This window comes from Euphorbia lathyris, chromosome 2 (assembly GCF_963576675.1).
Source record: "Euphorbia lathyris chromosome 2, ddEupLath1.1, whole genome shotgun sequence".
Lineage (NCBI taxonomy): Eukaryota > Viridiplantae > Streptophyta > Magnoliopsida > Malpighiales > Euphorbiaceae > Euphorbia > Euphorbia lathyris.
In genome coordinates this window covers 115,927,734-115,949,646 of record NC_088911.1, presented here as the reverse complement: position 1 = coordinate 115,949,646, position 21,913 = coordinate 115,927,734, and the positions used below count along the sequence as shown (strand labels likewise).

At 40.6% G+C, this 21,913-nt stretch overlaps 1 non-coding gene across 1 annotated transcript; it reads right to left on the bottom strand.

The window, feature by feature from the left end:
* Positions 1-1,515: 1,515 nt before the first annotated feature.
* On the bottom strand, positions 1,516-1,622 carry LOC136221194 (small nucleolar RNA R71). Its single transcript, XR_010684976.1, has one exon. It is a non-coding gene; the product is annotated as a small nucleolar RNA R71 (small nucleolar RNA).
* Positions 1,623-21,913: the final 20,291 nt, after the last annotated feature.

The window sequence follows — 21,913 nt, the reverse complement described above, 5'->3', positions numbered from 1 at the left end:
ATGTAGTGGAGGAAAGGAGAGGGTACCTTTTTGACTTCGGATAATCAATTTAACTAGAATTTTAGTTTCTTGGAGAGGGAGGAAGCTCTCTAAGGAAGATGACTCCATCAATGGAGATTTATGGAATTAACTTGGGTTGTTCATTCTACACTATGAGTGAGTAGTCATTTTGAATGGGTAAGGCCAGTTAGGGCCGGTTATGTAAGCCTTCTATTATCTTATTTATGAATGAATGTTGATATATTATGATGTGCTTGATAAATCTTTAACTCCATTGCTAAATGCATGTATGTTAGTGTTAGATGCATGATAGGAAACTGCTTTCATCTTCACGGAACTATTTGTCAAGCATTCAACCCCGAAACAGAGATGTCAGGAGGTTGTATCAAGGGTTTTCTTCATTGAAATGCTGTTTCGATCGTAATGCAAGAAAGAACCAACTTTAGGGACGCTTGAGGTTGTAGTACATCTTAGAATCTTAAGAACACACGAGAGTTGACTTAAGTGAGCATTAAAACAGAAACCTTGACATCACTTTACGTCATTCATGAACAAATAGGATGTTTAGAGACTGAAAGTAACCTGTTCCGCTGTGCTTAACCTGTTCTGCCTTTTTCCATTGTTAAGTAATCGTTTTAATCAACTAAATCATTGACTTTGCTACTGTTTAAACAACATCTCTCAATTTAAGGAATTCACACACCACGAACACCCTGTTCTACAAAGTATTTCTTATAAACTTTGGTCCTCAATCCATGTGGATACGATACTTGACTTATCACTTTATTACTTGTATCTAGTACACTTGCTAGAGTCCATTCAGGAGACAACAAGTTTTTGGCGCCGTTGCCGGGGATTGAAAGCAACAAAGTTTATACGATCTTTTCTGTGAAACTAGGTGTTTTTAATCTGTTTGATAAATAGTGCAGCCAGAAGGAATCTTTAGCAGTTTATGCACAGAGCTGGACTTCCTGTTTTCCCTATCGATCTCGAATTAGAGAGAACGTGTAGACGAAACAGAGAGGGAGCTCGACGTGCAAGACAAAGAGAACGACAAAGAGAGAGAAGAGTGGCTGGAAGGGTACCACCCGAACAACCAGTCCAACCAAACCAGGAAGAAGAGGGAGAGAATAACAACCCTCCTGTCATGCGAATCAGAGATTATTCGAGACCAACCACGGAAGGACATTCATCATGCATCGTGTTGCCCAACGAAGGGAACAACATGTTCGAGGTGAAAGCATCTATGATACAAATGTTGCAGGCTGCCGTACAGTTTAATGGATACCAGTCGGAAGATCCAAATGGGCATATCCTTGAATTTATAACGTTGTGCAACACTTTCAGATCAAACAGAGGCGTTGCTGACGACATAATCCGACTAAAGCTGTTTCCTTTTTCTCTAAGAGATAAAGCGAAGAACTGGTTGAAAAACTTGCAACCAGGAACGATCACTACTTGGGAAGAAATGGCTAGCGCTTTTTTAATGAAATATTTTCCACCGAGACAAGCCATAAGCTCAAAAATGAGGTTTCCCACTTCGTACAAGAAGAGGATGAATCCTTAGCCGGGGCATGGGAAAGGTACAAGGAACTACTCAGGAGAGTACCCAATCATGGCATCCCTATGTGGATGCAGATGCAGAACTTTTACAATGGGGTAACCAACATTTATAAAATCCAGATCGAGTCCATTGCCAATGGAAACCCCGAAGATCTGGAACCACAAGCCTTGTACGACCTTATTGAGAGAGTAGTAAGCACAAGTTATAACTGGCACTCTGCCAGAAGTGAAGGAAAAAGAGCGGGAAATGAAGATGTTGTGTCAAAATTGAAAAGCCAGGTAGAACAGCTTGCCAGACAGCTCGATAAGATAAATGTGTCCTCGATCCACAACGAACCACCATTCAATGACATTTGTGATTTTTGTGGAGGCCTTCATTTCAACATCAACTGTCCCGGAGTTAAGCAGGGAAAGGGTGCACAGGCAGAATATGATTATGCAGGGTATAATCAGAGGAATCCACCTAACCCGTATTCTAACACGTATAACCCTACCACAAGAAATTATCCGAATTTCGGATGGACAGGCCAGCCCAACCAGCAGGAACAACCGAGATATCAACAACAGCAAGGAGGACACTACCAGAGGCAACCTCAGCAACATTATAAACAACCTGTTCCACCAAAAGAAGATGTAGAGCCAGACATGAAGACGATGATGATGCAGTTCATGAAACAGACACAAGCATCAATTAAAAATCTGGAAACACAAGTCCATCAATTAGTTGCATCTACGTCAAAAGGGAAGGGAATAATGCCAAGCAACACAGAACCAAACCCAAAGGGCGATGTCATGGCAATCACCCTGAGATCTGGTAAGCAAACTCAACCAACTTTATCTATTGATGAAAATGCTGAATGCGCAGAAACATCCGAAGGAACTGAAGGAGAGCAGGAACAGGCTGTTCCTAGTCAAGAAGAAATCAGGAAGACAAATTCTACCAGTGAGCAGGATCAGGAGGAAAGCGGAAGGATGTACAAGCCACCTCCGCCTTACGTTCCGCCTGTGCCATATCCAACGCGGTTGATCAATAAAAAGCTGGAAGAACAGAATTCTAAGGTGTTAGACACCTTAAAGAAGTTGCACATCAACATTTCGTTCGTAGAAGCACTGGCACAGATGCCGTCGTATGCAAAGTTCTTGAAAGATCTCCTGTCAAACAAAAAAAAGCTGGAGAACATATCAATGATCCAACTCAACAGGGATTGTTCTTCAATACTCCAAAACAAGCAGCAGCTACCGAAAAAGCTAAAAGATCCATGGAGTTTTTCTATTCCTTATTCAATAGGAAGGTTAAATATTGAAAATGCACTATGTGACCTAGGAGCTAGCATAAACCTAATGCCTTATTCTGTATATGCTAAACTAGGATTAGGAGAGCCACAACCTACCAGAATGTATATTCAATTGGCCGATCGATCACTATGTTACCCTAGGGGAGTGGTGGAAGATGTGTTGGTCAAAGTAGGAAAATTCATATTGCCTGTTGATTTTATCATAATGGACATAGATGAAGACCTGCATGTTCCTATTATCCTAGGTCGACCATTTTTAGCCACAGGAAAGGCATTGATAGACGTGGGAGAGGGACAACTATTCTTGAGGATTAATGGGGAGGAAGTCATTTTCAAAATGAACGAGGCAATGAGACGAGCTAACAATAATGATGACACATGTTGTTTCTTAGATGAGTTTCAAAGTCTTTCTACTTTGCAGGAACAGGACACTCTGGAGACTCTATTGGGAGAAGAGGTGAACTTATATGAAGGAACAGGCTGTTCCATCGAATCCAACTTACCTACACCCCCTTTGGATCCTACTATTCCCACTCATCAAGAACCACCGGAGATACCAACTGTGCCATTATCTAAACCAAAATTGAAACCGTTACCTGCACACCTCGAGTATGCCTTCCTGGAACCTCCCAGCGGAAGTCCAGTTATTATATCTTCAAAGTTAACTCCTGATCAGAAAGCTCAACTCATGGAGGTACTGTGAAGGAACAAGGAGGCAATCACATGGAAAATTGATGACATCAAAGGGATCAGTCCAACAGTCTGTGTCCACAGAATTTTGATGGAGAAGGATCACAAGCCGTCTGTCTAGCCACAGCGCAGATTGAACCCCCACATGAAAGAGGTCATGCGAAAGGAGGTGATCAAGCTGTTGGATGCCGGCATTATTTACCCAATTTCTGATAGTGTGTGGACCAGCCCTGTTCACGTTGTACCAAAGAAGGGAGGAACAACCATGGTACTCAACGAGAAAGATGAGTTGGTCCCTACGAGAACCATAACAGGATGGCAAGTTTGTGTGGATTACCGAAAGCTCAACGAAGCCACAAGGAAGGCTCACTTTCCTTTGCCCTTCATTGACCAGATGTTAGAACGGTTAGCGGGGTATGCATTCTATTGTTTCCTTGACGGTTACTCGGGGTACAATCAGATTGCAATTCACTGTGAGGATCAGGAAAAGACGACGTTCACATGTCCATACAGGACCTATGCCTATAGGCGCATGCCGTTCGGACTGTGCAACGCTCCAGCCACGTTTTAAAGATGCATGATGTCTATATTTCATGATATGGTGGAGCGAACTGTAGATATATTCATGGACGACTTCTCTGTTTATGGAAACTCTTTTGAGAGCTGTCTAAACAATCTCGAGGCCGTGCTTGTGCGATGCAAGGAGACCCAATTGGTCTTGAATTGGGAGAAATGCCACTTCATGGTTACAGGTGGAGTTGTTCTCGGGCATAAAATTTCAGAAAAGGGGATGGAAGTGGACAAAGCTAAGGTGAAGGTGATAGAAAAGCTGGCTGTTCCGACCAATGTAAAAGATGTGCAAAGTTTTCTGAGGCACGCAGGATTTTACCGCCGGTTTATCAAAGATTTTTCAAAGATTGCGCTGCCCTTGTCAGCATTGCTTCGTAAAGATGCGGAATTTTCTTTTGATACAAGCTGTTTAAATGCTTTCGAACTGTTGAAAGGCAAGCTGATCAACTCGCCTATACTGGCAGGACCCGACTGGGAACAGCCTTTTGAGATGATGTGTGACGCAAGCGATACATGTGTGGGAGCTGTTCTGGGCAACTGAGAAGGAACTCCTCGCAGTTGTGTATGCTTTCGACAAATTTTGCCCCTACTTGGTGCTGTCAAAAGTCATTGTTCACACAGACCATGCTGCATTACGCTATCTTTTCACAAAGAAGGATGCAAAGCCAAGATTGATACGATGGCTACTCTTACTTCAAGAGTTCGATCTCGAAATTAAGGATAAGAAGGGAATAGAGAATGTGGCAGCTGATCATTTATCAAGAATTTCTCACCAAAGCAGCCAGGAACAACCAGAAATTTTGGAGAGTTTTCCAGACGAGTGTTTATACACCGTGCAGCCTGCGCCATGGTTTGCCAACATTGCTAACTATCTAGCAAGTTCGCTTAAACCTCACAACCTGTCCACTAATCAAAGGAGGAAGTTTTATACTGAAATTAAATATTATTTTTAGGAAGAACCCTATCTTTTCAGGTTGTGCGCAGACCAAATTATTCGCAGATGTATATCTCAAGAGGAGGGACAGGCTGTTCTAAGCCATTGTCATGACCGGGAAGCTGGAGGGCATCATAGCTCCAGCAGAACTGCAGCCAAAGTACTTCAATCAGGTTTTTTCTAGCCAACACTTTTTAAAGATGCCAATTTGTTCGTTCGCACTTGCAATGAGTGCCAACGAACAGGCAATATCTCAGCTAGAAATGCCATGCCCCTCAATAACATAGTTGTTTGTGAAATTTTTGATATATGGGGCATAGATTTTATGGGACCATTCCCTACATCTTTTGGGCATAAATATATCTTAGTAGATGTTGACTATGTGAGCAAGTGGATTGAAGCCATGGCTAGCCCCACCAATGACGCCCGTGTGGTTATAAAGTTCCTGAAAAGGCTGTTTGCCAGATTCGGTGTCCCATGAGCGATCATTAGTGATCAAGGAACCCATTTTTGCAACGTAAAATTTGAAAAGCTGCTGGGCAAGCTTGGAGTCTCTCATAGAATTGCCACACCTTACCATCCACAAACAAGTGGACAGGTTGAGATTTCTAATCGTGAAATCAAAAGAATTTTAGAGAAAACTGTTGGCAATTCTAGGAAGGACTGGGCAAACAAGCTTGACGATGCTCTTTGGGCGTATATAACAGCTTATAAAACACCCATTGGGATGTCCCCATTTAGATTGTTGTACGGCAAGTCTTGTCACTTGCCAGTTGAAATGGAACACATGGCCTTTTGGGCATTAACCTTCTTAAATTTTGAGCAACAGGCTGTGGGAGACCAACGAAGACTTCAACTCTGTGACATGGAGGAATTCAGGCTGTTTTTGTATGAGAATGCGGTGAATTACAAAGACAAGACCAAGATGTGGCACGATAGAAAAATCCAGATAAAGACGTTTCACGAAGGACAAAGAGTTCTCTTGTGCAATTCGAGACTCAGGTTGTTTCCTGGGAAGCTTAAATCAAGATGGACGGGACCTTATCTGGTGAACAAGGTGTTTGGTCATGGTGCAGTTGAAATTGGCAAGGAGGGTCAGGAACCTTTTAAGGTGAATGGGCAAAGATTGAAACCCTATCTAGAGAACGATCACACAAGGAAGATCGATACAGTTCACTTCCAGGACCCCCACGCCATTAGAAGCATAAACAGGGTGTTCGCTACAAACACCAATTGCAGCACAAGTAACATTGCATTTAAATTAGTTTACATTTCAAATTTTGTTAAATAATGTTAAAGGTAGTCTAGATCAATTTTGTGTCAGGCAATGGTCCGTAATGAGTATCTCCGGTGCAAGCAAAGATGTAAAACTTACACCTTTCCACAAGGGTTAAGTTTTACGTTTTTACCTGTTCAAATAGGGGGATGATTTACCTTTCTGTGGAAGGGCTATCCTTGGAAACCGGGAGGCGAACTAAAAGTCTGAAAAAGTAAAATGTCTCATCATATGTCACTAGGTACTTATTTCACATGCTCTTCTTTCCTCGATAAAATCCAACGGATAGGGGAGTCATAAATTCAAATTTTGAAGCGTGACCGTTCGTCGCCCTAGGGTCTCTTCGGAGAAACGCGCCTTTTGCCAACCACTTGTCCAGGTGGAGTCCTTTGGACCGCTCTCATAAAGGCGGGTTGGCAACATGATGTTTCTTTCCTCTCCCTACTTAAGGAGACCGACCAAATTACGTCCCCTTGTTCGACTTGTTTTCTTTTTCACACATATTTCTTTTGCTGTTCACCACATGCTCTGTGCTCTTTATCGTTTGGGAAACCCTATTTAGACTTGAGCATAAGATGAGAACTCGTGGATCTGGCAAGCAGGTAAAAATCGAAGGATCAATGAAGAAAGAAAAAGTTAAGGGCAAAATGACAGGAACAAGCACAATTGCTTTCATTCCGGACGAAAAATTGGTGAAAAAGCTGTCTCAATTCAAAGATGCGGCCGTGCAGACATACTACGAGGAACTTGCGCAACTAGAATTCGGACCTGTGAGAACAGTTTGCTGGGAGACCATGAAGAAGCTCAAACTTGCTGAGCGTGTGCGGAAACTCATGGAGGCAGGCCATTTCTGCTGTTTCTTTGAAATAACGGAGCCGGCCTACAAAGAACTCACATTGGAATTCCTGGCTACGTTTAAGCACCATCCCGAGATCACAGACCCGTACGAGGAAGGAAAGTTTAGTTTTAGGCTAATGACTCACACCCAGCGGCCTTCATTGAACATGTTCAACAGTTTATTGGGTGCCACGGATGACGATGACCTAGAGTCGGAAAGTTACAAGGAGGCGTTCACTCAAACCCCTGATGTGTTTGACGCACAAGCTTTCTGGCAATCTATTTCGGACTAGCCGAAGTATGAGGGTAGCACTTCTAAAGCTTCGAATATTGATGACTATGCCATCCGTTACCTACATAAACTGGTCTCTGGAACAATCTTTGCCCGCGAAAACCAGGCCACTATTCCCCATGCCGACCTTACGGCTCTGTGGAGTATGACAACCGGGCCCAGAATGAATTTAGGCTATTTGTTTGGGGAGTACATTGCCAACTTTGGAAAGAAGAATTCCTCGGTCATTTGCTGTGGGAGCATCGTGACTCGGATTGCAGCAGAAATTGGAGTTTTTAAGCCAGAGGACTGCACCCGGCTCACTGTTGTGAACCACCCTGACCAGATTGATTTAAGGAGCCTACAGAGCATGTTGTTTGGGAAACTGGTGAATGGGAAGTGGGTCTGGATGGCAGACTTTGTTGAAGCCAGGAGAGTCGAAAGCCGAAAGAGGAAGAGTGAACCTACTGTCTCTGTCTCCTCTGAGTCCGAGCAAATTGAGCACGAAAAAGACCTTGCCTTTTACAAGAAATGTGCAAAGCTCACCAATGATGATATTGTTTGTCAGTTCAATGCACTGTTTGCGCAAAATGTAGCTAATCGAGACATGATCCATGCCCTTGAGCATAAAACGGCTATTCTGCAAGGAGAGGTGGATATGCTGAAGCATCTCTGTGTAGAAGAGCATGGGCGGAAAAGTCCTTCGGGTACTTCGATCAAAAGTCCGGTAAGAGCGAAATCTGCTACTCCCTGAAACACATGCCGCTACCTCCTCGAAAGGGGATGGTGCTGCTCCAGCTAAGGATCGAGAGGTTGAGTCCTCTCTTTCCCCACTTGTCTAAACCTTCAAACTTGTCGCTATCCAAGCATCCGGTAACACTTATAACCCTTCTTTGCATTTATTGTTACACCCCCATGCTATCATGTTATGGTCTTTTCTCCTGTTTTTAGTGTAACATTGGGGACAATGTTAAATTTTATTTGGGGGTGGGATGCATGCGTTTAAACTGCAAAATTTTTGAGCATAACATGATAAAAATATGAAACATGCTGTTGTTATAGAATGATATGTTTAACAAATTGCCTTCTAATAAATCTCGGCATCCGTTTTAAGCAAATCGTATCCTGTATTTGTTTTCTTGTAATTATCTCACTCTCCGATCTAATTCCTAACTGATTGTGCTTTTATGATTGCAATTTGAGGTGATAGCTTTGTGTAATTATTTCAACTCCCAAATCGAGAAGTTCTAAAAAATTTTAAGTTTTAACTCAATCTTCACTTAAAGAATCTCCTGCTCCAATGCAAAAGCCTAAAATGTGAGAACTTGAGCCTACATTAGCATGAAAATGTACTGATTCTTCATGAGAGGGCTAGTGCATATTGTCTTTAGGTAGGCATTGCTTTGGTTGCCTAGTCATTATGGTTAAATTTTGGACGAACATAGGAGGAAAAAGGCATTTAGATCCCAAATTCACTCCACAAAAGGCCTACCCGTGCTTTGCACTCACATTTTTAGGATATCCAACTTGAGCCTTGACCTATTTTTTCTTAAAACACTACTTAAAGGAACCAATTCCCTTCACTGTAATCCCAAAATACCTTGAATTTGTCTCATGCCTCAGAACAAGCTGCTCTAGTTAAAGAAAATGCAATTTTTGAAAAAAAAAATCTGAGTGTATAATGATCAAATTGTTGAAATAATGACATTTGAGGGATGATGATGGAGTGAGGGCCACTTTTCGAATAAGGTTAAAAGAAAAATAAAAATAAAAATCCCAAATAGGAATTGTAGAAGATAACAGAAAAATATTTGAATAAAGTCTCTTCATTTTCAGGACACATGTTTATATCTTGAGCCTAAAATGAAATGTTTGGATGATTGTATTTTGTGTGTTTGAAGAATAGTTTGGCCGACGTTGTGAAACAGGCTGTGTAAAGTGAGTAGGTTGAGGCAGAAGTGATCAGTGTTGAGTGCTGAGTATGGTGAATTACATTGCATGTAGACAAAAAATTCTTACACTCAAATGACCATTCACTTCCATACCTTAGCCTTAGCCTAACATTACAACCTATGTTTAAGACCTTTTGACTATGATCGGAAATTTTTTGATCCATCGAGATAGGGCCAACAAGCAATGTCATAGCCTAACGATAGTGGTACTAAGCTGAGGAGTGATGATCCTTTCCCCTATGGCAACAAAGGCCATTTGAGAGTGAGTGAATCCTCCTGAACTTAGTGAGGCTTGGAGCAATGCAGGTGGTTTAAATGATGATTGAGGTTCAATTTGAAGCTTTGAGGAACTTCATAAGAAAGGGATAAAAATTTTAACTCTAGCGAAAAAACCTCATTAGCAATCATGATTTGCTCAAAAAGTTTTCTGTCGTAAATTCTTTCTGTTTGAATAATTTTTCTAAATCTGTTTCTCCTGTTCATATTTGTTCTATAAATATTCTTACATTATTCATACCTAATCCCTTGTGATGTTGTTATTATCTTTTTGTTTACTTGAGGACAAGGATTTTATTTGGGGGTATTTGTTAGGCTTGAATATGACTGCGATAATATAGCGTGTTAATTACAATTTGTGTGTATTTTAGGCGAAATTTCCTAAATAAAAGGACTTATAAGTGTTTTATGTAGATTTGTATTGATTAAGTCAAAAAGGGCTAGTACACAGCCTGTTTTGCAACAAACCTTGAGGAGTCGAGCACCCTTTGATCCAGCGGATCTCCGCTGTGTACCTGATGATGGATAGCGACTGGACAAGTGGCAGGAGCGGCGTGGCAGTGACAGCAGACGTAGGAAAGGCAGAAAAGCAACATGATGACAAGATGGATCACCCCCTTGAGTGTTCAAGGGTCAAACTAGAATTAATCATTTCCTAGTAACATAGCTGTAGAAAAACAATCTTTTTGTAATATTTTGTGGTACGGCTCGTATTTCTTCCTTTATATAGATGTAGTGGAGGAAAGGAGAGGGTACCTTTTTGACTTCGGATAATCAATTTAATTAGAATTTTAGTTTCTTGGAGAGGGAGGAAGCTCTCTAAGGAAGATGACTCCATCAATGGAGATTTGTGGAATTAACTCGGGCTATTTACTCTACACTATGAGTGAGTAGTCATTTTGAATGGGTAAGGCCAGTTAGGGCCGGTTATGTAAGCCTTCTATTATCTTATTTATGAATGAATGTTGATATATTATGATGTGCTTGATAAATCTTTAACTCCATTGCTAAATGCATGTATGTTAGTGTTAGATGCATGATAGGAATCTGCTTTCATCTTCACGGAACTATTTGTCAAGCATTCAACCCCGAAACAGAGATGTTAGGAGGTTGTATCAAGGGTTTTCTTCATTGAAATGCTGTTTCGATCGTAATGCAAGAAAGAACCAACTTTAGGGACGCTTGAGGTTGTAGTACGTCTTAGAATCTTAAGAACACACGAGAGTTGACTTAAGTGAGCATTAAAACAGTAACCTTGACATCACTTTACGTCATTCATGAACAAATAGGATGTTTAGAGACTGAAAGTAACCTGTTCCACTGTGCTTAACCTGTTCTGCCTTTTTCCATTGTTAAGTAATCGTTTTAATCAACTAAATCATTGACTTTGCTACTGTTTAAACAACATCTCTCAATTTAAGGAATTCACACACCACGAACACCCTATTCTACAAAGTATTTCTTGTAAACTTTGGTCCTCAATCCCTGTGGATATGATACTTGACTTATCACTTTATTACTTGTATCTAGTACACTTGCTAGAGTCCATTCAGGAGACAACAAAATCCACTCGCAAAAGGGCTTCTCAGCTTCTACAAATCCCTTGGAGAACCAGCGGGAACATAAGACTTTACATTTTTGCACGCTCTTGAAGACTGAAAGAAAAACCCTTTCTTGGGGTTGCTTGTTCTTTTTCTCCTTCTTCTTTCTTGACGGAGTTGCTTGGTCAGCTTTGGGGTTTTTGCTGGGAGTGTTGACCTTGGATTGGTCATGCTGACCTTGGCCTTAAGACTCAGTGGAAGTCGCTTCATAGTCCTGCTCAGCAGGAGACGGAGGGTTTAGGTCGGAGTGATTGTCCTCGTAATCACGGCCGGAGTTGTTCTGGGAATCGTCAGACATGATGTTCTTGAGGATTCTTGAGAGAGTTTAGAGGATTTGGAATTTAAGAAAGAGAAATCGAATGCCAAAGATTTCAAGTGTAAAAAGAGTTTAGTGGAAATCGTTCACTATTTATAGTCGTTTTGGGTTAATCTGATAGGTCGGAATGGCGGTTTCACCTCGAGTTGATCAATCGACCGTTATCTCTGGTATTTATGACACATTCGACACATGTGTTTTCTATTTATTACGCTTACATCATCCTAGGTGGCTACTTAATGTGCGTGCTAGCATTTATTGTGCAAGTGGCTTTACTCAGTATCTAGAATACGAAACGTTTTGAGGTTCTGAGTGCTCAGTTTTACGTAGAAGGGATTTTACCATGCTTAGTAACTCAGCTCATAGTAATCACACAGTATGTATGTCTACTCAGCATAAGGTGATTTTATGTTGTTCATATTAGCACAGCATGCAATAGTTACTCATTAAGAACTAATCACTCAACATTCATTTAAGCTCAGAAATTTATTGGAGAGGATTAGACATACCGATAGCTTCCTTTAGTATGTTAAATTGCTCACGAGCCAAAGGCTTCGTAAAGATATCCGTAAGCTTCTCATCTATTGGGACATAGGACAGCTTGATCTCACCATTGAGTACATGGTCTCTGATGAAGTGATGCCTAATGCTGACATGCTTCATCCTGCTGTGTTGGATTGGATTTTGGGATAAGTCAATGGCACTCTTGTTGTCGCATTTGACTTCGATTGTTTCTATTTGTACTCCATAATCCTCTAGCTGTTGCTTAATCCATAGGACTTGTGCCACACAGCTTCCAGCAGCAATGTACTCAGCTTCAGTTGTTGACAGGGCCACTGACGATTGCTTCTTACTGAACCAAGACACTAGAAAGCTTCCAAGGAAGTGACATCCTCCTGAAGTACTCTTACGCTCTAGCTTATCTCGTCCATAGTCAGCGTCAGTGTATCCAATGAGTGTGAAGTCATTTGTATTTGGATACCATAAACCTGCATTAACTGAGCTCTGCAAATATCTAAAAATTCTTTTGACAGCAATATAGTGAGATTCTCTAGGGTCAGCTTGATATCTTGGGCAATAACATACTGAGTACTGAATGTCAGGCCTACTAGCAGTTAGATAAAGTAGAGAGCCAATCATACCTCGATATAACTTGCTGTCTACTGACTTACCTTTCTCGTCAGCGCAAAGCACAGTGTCAGTACCCATTGGGGTAGATATGGGTTTACATTCTTCCATATCGAATTTCTTTAATATTTCTTTTGCATACTCTGACTGACTAATGAAGATTCCATTCTTCCCTTGCTTAATTTGAAGTCTAAGGAAGAAGTTGATTTCGCCCATTATTGACATCTCGAACTCAGTTTGCATCTGTTTACTAAATTCCTTGCACATAGATTCATTAGTAGCACCAAAGATAATATCATCTACGTAAATTTGTGCCAGCAGGGTATCTTTACCCTTTTTCTTAATGAATAAGGTTATGTCAGCTTTACCTCTGACATAGTTCTTGGTCAGCAGGAAACTAGTCAACCTTTCGTACCAAGCATGTGGTGCTTGTTTTAGGCCGTACAAGGCCTTTTTGAGTTTATAAACGTGGTTTGGAAATTTTGGATCTTCAAACCCCGGAGGCTGACTAACATATACCTCTTCGTTTATAACTCCATTAAGAAATGCACTCTTGACATCCATTTGGAATAGTTTAAAATTCATGAAGCTGGCATATACACACAATATTCTTATAGCCTCTAACCTAGCTACGGGTGCAAAGGTCTCACCATAGTCAATGCCTTCTTGCTGACTGTAGCCCTGAGCTACAAGTGTGGCTTTGTTCCTGACTACATTGCCTTGTTCATCTAGCTTATTTCGAAAGACCCACTTAGTCCCTGTGGTCTTTTGATTCCTAGGTTTTGGCACTAAATCCCATACCCCATTTCTCTTGAATTGATCAAGCTCTTCTTGCATCGCATTGATCCACAATTCGTCGTGCTCAGCTTCGGTGAAGTTCTTTAGTTCATGAACTGAGACGAACGCAACATTGCTGAGATATCTCCTGAGCTGATTTCTTGTCATCAGGTTGTTCTCAGCAGCATCAAGAATGGAATTCTCTGAGTGTCCTCTTGGGATTTTGATCTCTTTGGGTAATGTTGAGTTTTCAGGAGCAGCTGTTTCAACAATCTCTACAGTTTTAGATTGGTCAGTAAAGGTAATTTCAGGTTCGTTTTTACCTTTGGTCAGCCCGTGTGGTAATGACTCAGCGGCTCCATTTTGGTCAGCGGAAGCTGAGCATGGGTCATGTTCGGCAGACTAAGTTGACTTACCTGCAGGGTCAGTTTCATCGAACTCGACATGTACAGACTCTTCTACGACCTGAGTTCATTTATTGAACACCTGTTAAGCCCAAAATATACCTAAAATATCATTAATATTTACATCAGTTTTGCTATGAATTCGTGCTATTTATATCTATTTAGAGTACTTTTACGTTCGAGTATATTTTTTTCATGCAAGGTACCTAAATATTTGGTAAAATCCAAATAGGAACGAAAAGAGGTCAAAAACGAAGGAAAAACCTTAAGTTAGGACCCAAAAGACAAAGAAATCAGCACACCAATACAAGGAAGACGAGAACGAAGTCAGAAACGGGAGAAAAATTCTGATTCTCGGTTGAGAATCCAAATTCTCGGTAGAGAATTTGTGGGCCGCGACCGAGAATCCAAATTCTCGGTCGCGACACGCGTCGCCAGTCACCTCCTCCCTTTCGTCCGAAGGCTGAAAAATCACTTCCTCATTCTCGGCCGAGAATTTCCATTCTCGGTAAGATCAGCAGCCTTTGCAGCACAACATACACATGTTTAAATTCCAAGAAACACATTCGTTCGGGTGGATAGAAATGTCTCTTCGCAGAGGATACGACCCTTCACAATGGACACGACATTTCAATCACGACTCTTCAACATCTATAAATAAAGAGTTGATTGAGAGTTGAAATATAATGAGAGAGTTAGATTTTAAGATTAGTGCAGAGTTTATGCAGAAACTCTGACTCAGAAATGAGTCAGAGATTAGAAGTTCGATTCTGTAAAAAGCAATATGATGTACACACATTGTTTATTAAATAATTACAAACACAGTAGCGTTTAGATTTGTTCATATTAGTTTACATTTTGGTAGTAGCCGACCGTATCTCTATTACGAAGTTACAGCGAGAAGATTTAGTAGAGGATCCGCCCCTGAGCCTGACAAACTCTAACGAAACCCAAGGAAAGGATTGACAACCCATTCACTTGCAAGCCGTCGAAAGTTTCCATGCTTCTTGTTCTCTGTAAACTTGTATCAAATTCATATTTCATCTAATAAAGTTCATTCTATTCGATAGATTTTTATGTAGCACTTTGGTAAATGATCTGAAGTGAGTTCTGGTGTTTTCATTAAAACGTAGTTAAATTCAAAATCTTTACAAGGAAACTTATTTGAACACTTAGGCAATTGATATCATCAGTAGAGTATCAATTTGGTTAAGGTAGCGATCTAACCCGACCGTAGGAGGATTGACTGCAGTTCAAAGCCCTAAAATTAGAGGAATCGACGTTTATTTCATTGTTATAATTTATACAAAGTTTAAAGTTGTTTTCTTTGCTTAATGCAAACGAATACATTTGTTTACTTTTCTAAAAGAACTAAACGTTTCTATTTTGTAAATTTATCCTTAAATCAGAAGTGATTTCTAACATTTTTTATACTCTAATCTAATTCTTATTCTAGCAATTTCAAAACCAAATCCGATTAAACGATTTTCCATATTATAAACCTTAAAAGTAAATTTAACCAATTCAAATTAAGTTTTTGTTAAAAAACGTTCCCTGTGGGATCGATATCTTTTATTACTACAAGCGTATACCGTGCACTTGCGGAAATCGCTCAACAACACCCTATATGCTTTACTGTTAGTTGAGTACCCTAGAAGGATCGCTTCGTCAGCTTTAGAGTCAAACTTGGCAAGGTTGTCTTTCGTATTGAGTATAAAACATTTACAACCAAAGGCACGAAAATACTCAATGTTGGGTTTTCGTCCTTTCCAAAGTTCGTAGGGGGTTTTCTTAAGTATAGGTCTAACTAAAGCCCTATTGAGTATATAGCAAGCTGTGTTGACAGCTTCACCTCAGAAATACTTTGGAAGCCTATTCTCACTCAGCATTGTCCTAGCTATTTCAACTAAGGTTCTATTCCTCCTCTCAACTACCCCATTTTGTTGAGGAGTTCTAGGAGCAGAAAAATTGTGGTCAATGCCGCTGACTTCACAGAATTCATCAAACTGTTGGTTTTTGAATTCTCCGCCATTATCACTTCGGATGTGAGCTAATTTTAAATCTTTGTCATTTTCAAGTTTTCTGATCAGTGTTGAAAACATCTCAAAATCTTCATCCTTGCTACTCAGCAAGATGACCCAAGTATACCGAGAGAAATCATCTACAATGACCAAGGAAAATCTCTTACCGCCCAAGCTGAGTGGCTGGACAGGTCCGAAAAGATCCAAGTGTAGTAATTCCAATGGACGCTTGGTTGAGACAATATTTTTACTTTGAAAAGACTTTTTGGTTTGTTTACCTTGCTGACAAGCATTGCATAATTGATCTTTCTCAAATCTAAGTTTGGGCAAACCCTCAACTAATTGCTTTCTTGCTAATTTGGCAAGGAGGTCTATGCTTACATGACCAAGTCTCCTATGCCATAGCCAGGAATTACCTTCCTTTGACACTAAGCATATGTTTTTCGAAAACTTCTTTTCTAAACTCAACATGAAAACATTGTCAACACGAGGGGCAGTTAGAATCAATTCATTTGTTCTTCCCTCGAGTATCCGACACTCAGTGGCATCAAATACAACCTTTCTACCGCTGTCACACAGCTGAGCCACGCTCAATAGGTTATATTTGAGACCCATGACTAAGGAGACTGACTCAATAGTGGGTTTTCCTCTGGTAGTACCTGATCCTAATATCTTACCCTTTTTATTGTCTCCAAAGCTTACATTTCCACCTCGTTTATGCACAAGTGTGATGAACTGAGTTTCATCACCAGTCATATGCCTCGAGCATGCACTGTAATGTACTATAGCTTTGACTTCTCCGCGCACCTCAGGCTCACCTGCAATTTAAACTATTCATCTTTAGGTACCCAATTCTTTTTGGGTCCTCGTTGGTTAGCATGAACAGGTGAAACATCATATTTTGCTTTGTGACGACATACATTTATGGTGTGGCCATCTTTACCACAATAGTCATAAAAAATTACCCTTTGAGGGTATTTCCTCTTTTGGTCAGCACGATGGTGCTGAGCATACCAACACACATTTATAGTGTGTCCTCTCTTTCCACAACAGTCACACTGACTGTTCTGTTGAGTGTACTGTCTATGCTGACCAGTACCTTGATACTCAACATTTGGATAGAACCTTTTCTTAGCCGATGTACTCAGTTGGTTCTGTATAGATGTGATGTCCTTTCTCAGCTTCTTAGAGTCTGATTGGACTTCCGAGACAAACCGGTGCATGATTTTTAGATTTTTATCTTGCCTGGTGTTTTCTTGAAGCAGATGTCAGAGGTCACTTAGTTTGACCTCTTCAATCTCATCACATCGCCTGCTGAGTGCTCTTATTTTCTTATTACACTTTTTGGTCAGTGTATAGAGATCACTCAGGGCATTAACCATTTCATTTCTGAGCAAAAGAAGAGATGTTACCTCATTGGAGTGTTCCTCTTGGTCAGATCCATCTGAGAGATCAGCTTGCTCAGACCGGCAGTGTACGGCAGATTCCTCAGCCATGAAACATATGTTTGCTGACTCAGTGGCATCATCTTCTGATGAGGTTGACTCATCACTATCGCTCCATGTTGCCACCATTGCTTTTCTGATACCTTTCTTTTATTTCTTCAGAGTGGGACAACTTGATTTAATGTGCCTAGTTTGATGGCATTCAAAGCAAGTGACAGGCTTGGAGCTGTCCTTCTTGTATCTGCTGTCGCTGGACTCAGCTTTGTATTTATCATTTTTTCTGAATGGCCTGTTGCTGTTCTTGTCATTCTTTCTGAATAACTTCTTCATCTTTCTGGTGAACATGGTCATCTCCTCATCATCTGATGAGTCAGCTTTCATGACAAGAGATTTTTGCTTCTTGTCTTCTGAATTTTCCTTAGCTTCAAAATTCTTCATGGAGATCTCGTGGGTCAGCAGAGATCCTATGAGCTCATCATATTTATATGTGGTCAGGTCCTGAGCTTCTTCCATAGTTGTCTTCTTAGCTTGCCAGCTCTTGGGGAGACTCCTCAAGATTTTCTTCACCTGTTCTTCTTATGTGAAGTTCTTGCCGAGTCTCTTAAGCTCATTTATGATATTGGTAAACCTTGAGTTCATTTCAGAGATGTCTTCATTTTCATTCATCTCGAACAGCTCGTATAGTCTCATGTGTTAGTTCACCTTGGACTCATTGACCTTGCTTGTGCCTTCATAGGTCACCTCAAGCTTCTTCCATATTTCCTGTGCTGACTCACAACCTGAAATTTTGTTGTACTCTGTAGCATCTAAAGCACAGTGAAGCATATTGATAGCCGAAGCATTATTCTGTAATTTCATAAGGTCATCTTCTGACCACTCAGTTTCACTTTTAACAACTTTCTCGTTGTTTACCATTTTGTAAGGAACAAACGGGCCTTGGACTATCGCAAGCCATGCACTCATGTTTGTTGCCTGAATAAAATTTTTCATCATGTTCTTCCAAAATGTATAATTTGACCCGAAGAACAAGGGAGGCCGACTAATAGATAATCCCTCAGGGAGTATCTGTGTTGTTTGATTTCTGACGCGCCTCCCGTTAAGAAGGCTCACTAAGGGATAAGTGTACCCCGTCGTTATCAAGTAATAGAATATGGACAAGTCCAGGTATCGAATCCACATGATTTATTTACTACAAGTATCGAGCTACTTGGTCTCAGGTGTTATCTAGGCTGTGTGGGTTTTGAGTTTGTTTGTTTAAGTTAATCTACTCCTAGTTGAATTACTCTACTCCTAGCTAAGTTATTCTAATCCTAATTAAGTTATTCTACTCCTAACTAAGTTAAACTACTCCTAGGTGATCTTTTACCAATATAATTACCCGAAGGGACATGAGGTGATACGATAATAATGAGAATAGATTGTTTAGACAACGGAATTAAAACCTAATCCAAGTCACTTGTGTCTGAGGCGATTAACCCTACCTATCCTCTTGAGGTCCCTAGTTCGTGATTCCCTTGTAAGGCCGAAACTAGCTCTAAGGCTCGGCAATTTGGGCTTAATCTTCTATAGGGTCGTCAATCCTATAGGCACTGACTAGGTCAGATTTAGCTCGCAATATGTGCCAACTTAATTTTGGGATTATCGAATGAGTTAAACCAATCAGACAAAGCGTAAGACAAAGATTAAAGCAATAAAGCAATTGAATAAACAAAACTATAATATATATCAAAGATGAAAAGTATTGTCACAAAGATACAATGAGCCTAGGATTCATAACATGGATCAGAGGCTAGACAGAATATAAAAGAAGAAAAATCCCTTTTAGGGAACCTGTCTACCAATGCAGGCGTCTTCCTAGGACTTAAGGATGGAACTTGAGCAATCCTCGGTGAACGGAGCTTCGGAGCTGTCTTCAATGGAGGTTGAAGGAGACGGAGGAGGTGGAGAGGATTTCTCAAAGTGGAAGCTTAGGTTTTTACAAAGATAAAATATATCTAATTTACAATTGGAAATTCTTATTTATAGACGCGGTTCGGGCCCTCTTTCTGACCTAATTCGTGTCCTTTTTGCAGGTGGGAAGACGTGGGGCCGATCGTGACTTCGTGGGGCCGAGAATCAGTCTTTTGACTGATTCCCGCAGGTTAGCTCGCCGAGCTGGGCGAGCCAGCTCGACGAGTTGGCTCTTGCAGGCCAGCTCACCGCGAGCTGGCCTCCAGCTCGGCCGAGCAGGCCCCTGATGGCCTGCTCGTCATGCTGGCCTACGAAGGCCAGCTCGTCGCGAGCTGGCCCCTGAGGGCCTGCTCGGCGAGCTGGCCTATGAAGGCCAGTTCGACGAGCGGTTTTGCCCAGCACGCCTTCGCGCGGTCGTTGGATGTCCCAAAATGTAATTTTCACCCGAACTTATTCCTGCACATGCACGAAAACTCCAAATAGCATTAGTCCCAGTGCTAAATTGACCCGCCAATCACTCATTTTGAGCAAACACTCCGTTTGGTGCGACTTTTGGCGGATTAATTAGCTATAAAAGATAATGAAAATTTAACATACATGCTATTTTGGCCATATTTTCCTAAAATAACCATAAAACGAGCCTAAACAACGAAAAGTAAATAAAACATTTCCAATTTCTAACTAACTCACACAAAAGCATATAAATGCGAGAATTGCTCGCTTATTCATGAAATAACGCTAAAAACCGTCCTAAAACCGTACCCAAAGATAAGGGTTTTTGACCCCTATCAAACCTCCTCGCACTTAAAACTTTACTTGTCCCCAAGTAAACTAAAACACTAAACCCGCAATCACAAGCAAGCTAGAAAACCTCCTGGTTTGACTAGGTGCTTGACACAATTTCGAGCATCTATAATTACATGCATTCGGAAATACAAAGTAGAGACACGATATCCAAAAGCCGCATTTCAATTATCACAGGTCATATGTTTAAGAAAAAGGACACATGTTCAATTAAACGAGCTTAAGGGGATAGCTAAATAAAACACCTCACCATATGTAGTTCACTCAATTCACACAATTTTGGTGGCTAAAGTGTTTACTCTCGGCTTATGTTCTTGCTTAGGATTACGTTGATTTTGCATGTTCATCCGAGTTCCTCTACTATGCTATATGACTCCGATGATATCAAAAACAGCCTCGAATTGGGGTTGTAATGTGGTTAGAGGGTTAAAGGTACAACAAGGGTTAGGAGTTCTAGCGCTAGAAAAACAAAGTTTAAAATGGCTTTAGCAAATTGTGAAGTGATTGAGCTTTTTATTCACACATATATATATATATATATATATATATATATATATTTTTTTTTTGAGACGTGCTAATTTTAAGAACTGGGAGATAGAGTTCTCCCTTTTTTTTCTGTTCGTCTCTTTTCTTTTCCTTTTCTTTTTTTTTTCTTTTTCTTTTGGATAGTAATGCTCATTCACTTCTTAGCCTTTTGGCTTGCTACTATGATGCCATAAACAAAGATAAAGCGCTAGAAGAAAACAAAGGCTCAATGTGAGCTTTGCAAAAACTCGGGTTAAGTAACAAACCAAGTGATGGTTTGCAAAAATTGGGTTAGAACGAAAGAAAAATCTACAAGATACAAAATACAGGCTCAAAGGGGCTTCCTAAAGTGGATGAAAAAGAAAAAGAAGGTAAAGAAAAGGTTAATTCTAATGAGGCTGATTCATCGTTTATCATCTCAAATCATTGCATGTAGGTTCAACTCAGTATTAGGTGCAAAATCTGTAATCTTTCCACAAGTCAAAGCATTCACACAAAAATGTCAAGAAAAAGAGCTTTTTGATGTTCGCTCTTGGGCTCAAATTCAACTCACAGTTCTTGGGTTTCAATTTTGTGCTTACTAGTTCTCCCCAAACTCAAGTTTAATATCACATGCCTTCAATTCTTAAGTTATCTACCTAAGTAATGATTTTAGCATTTCTTCAAAAGTATGGTCTAAATGCAAACTTTAGCTCATGCTTTTACAGATACAAGGATTGTGTCCTACACCTAAACTAGTTGTCATGCAATCTTAGATTCGGTTCTCAGCCCTCAAGGACAAATAACGAAGTTTAGATTCGAAGGAGGTTCACGGTTTTAGGTCCTAAACATGCAAAAACATAAATAAAACCCGAAAGCGTTTAAACTAAACTAGACACGACGCCACAAAAATTTAAAAATTATACAAATTTTTGTAAATTTGTCTACCCCTCCTCCTCACACTTAAAATATGCAATAAGTTCCAACATTGCATCTAAAACCATCAAGCGCATGTGCAAAAAGTTAGGGTGGAGAAGACAACTTACTGATTTTATCGCAATCGCCAAAAACTTGATGATTTGAGGTGCCAAATTTTTTTTTTATTCATTTTATTTTTTTTCAGCTCCGTTCGGGAAAAAAAAAATCTCGAACTGTTGCTTATCTCGGCCGAGCAGCTCGGCGAGCTGGGCGGCAGTGCTCAGCTCGCCCGAGCTGGGGTGCCCAACGGGCTGGGCGGCAGTGCCCAGCTCGCCCGAGCTGGGCCGTCCGGGGCAAAATTACGCCCTTTTTTTTAACCCG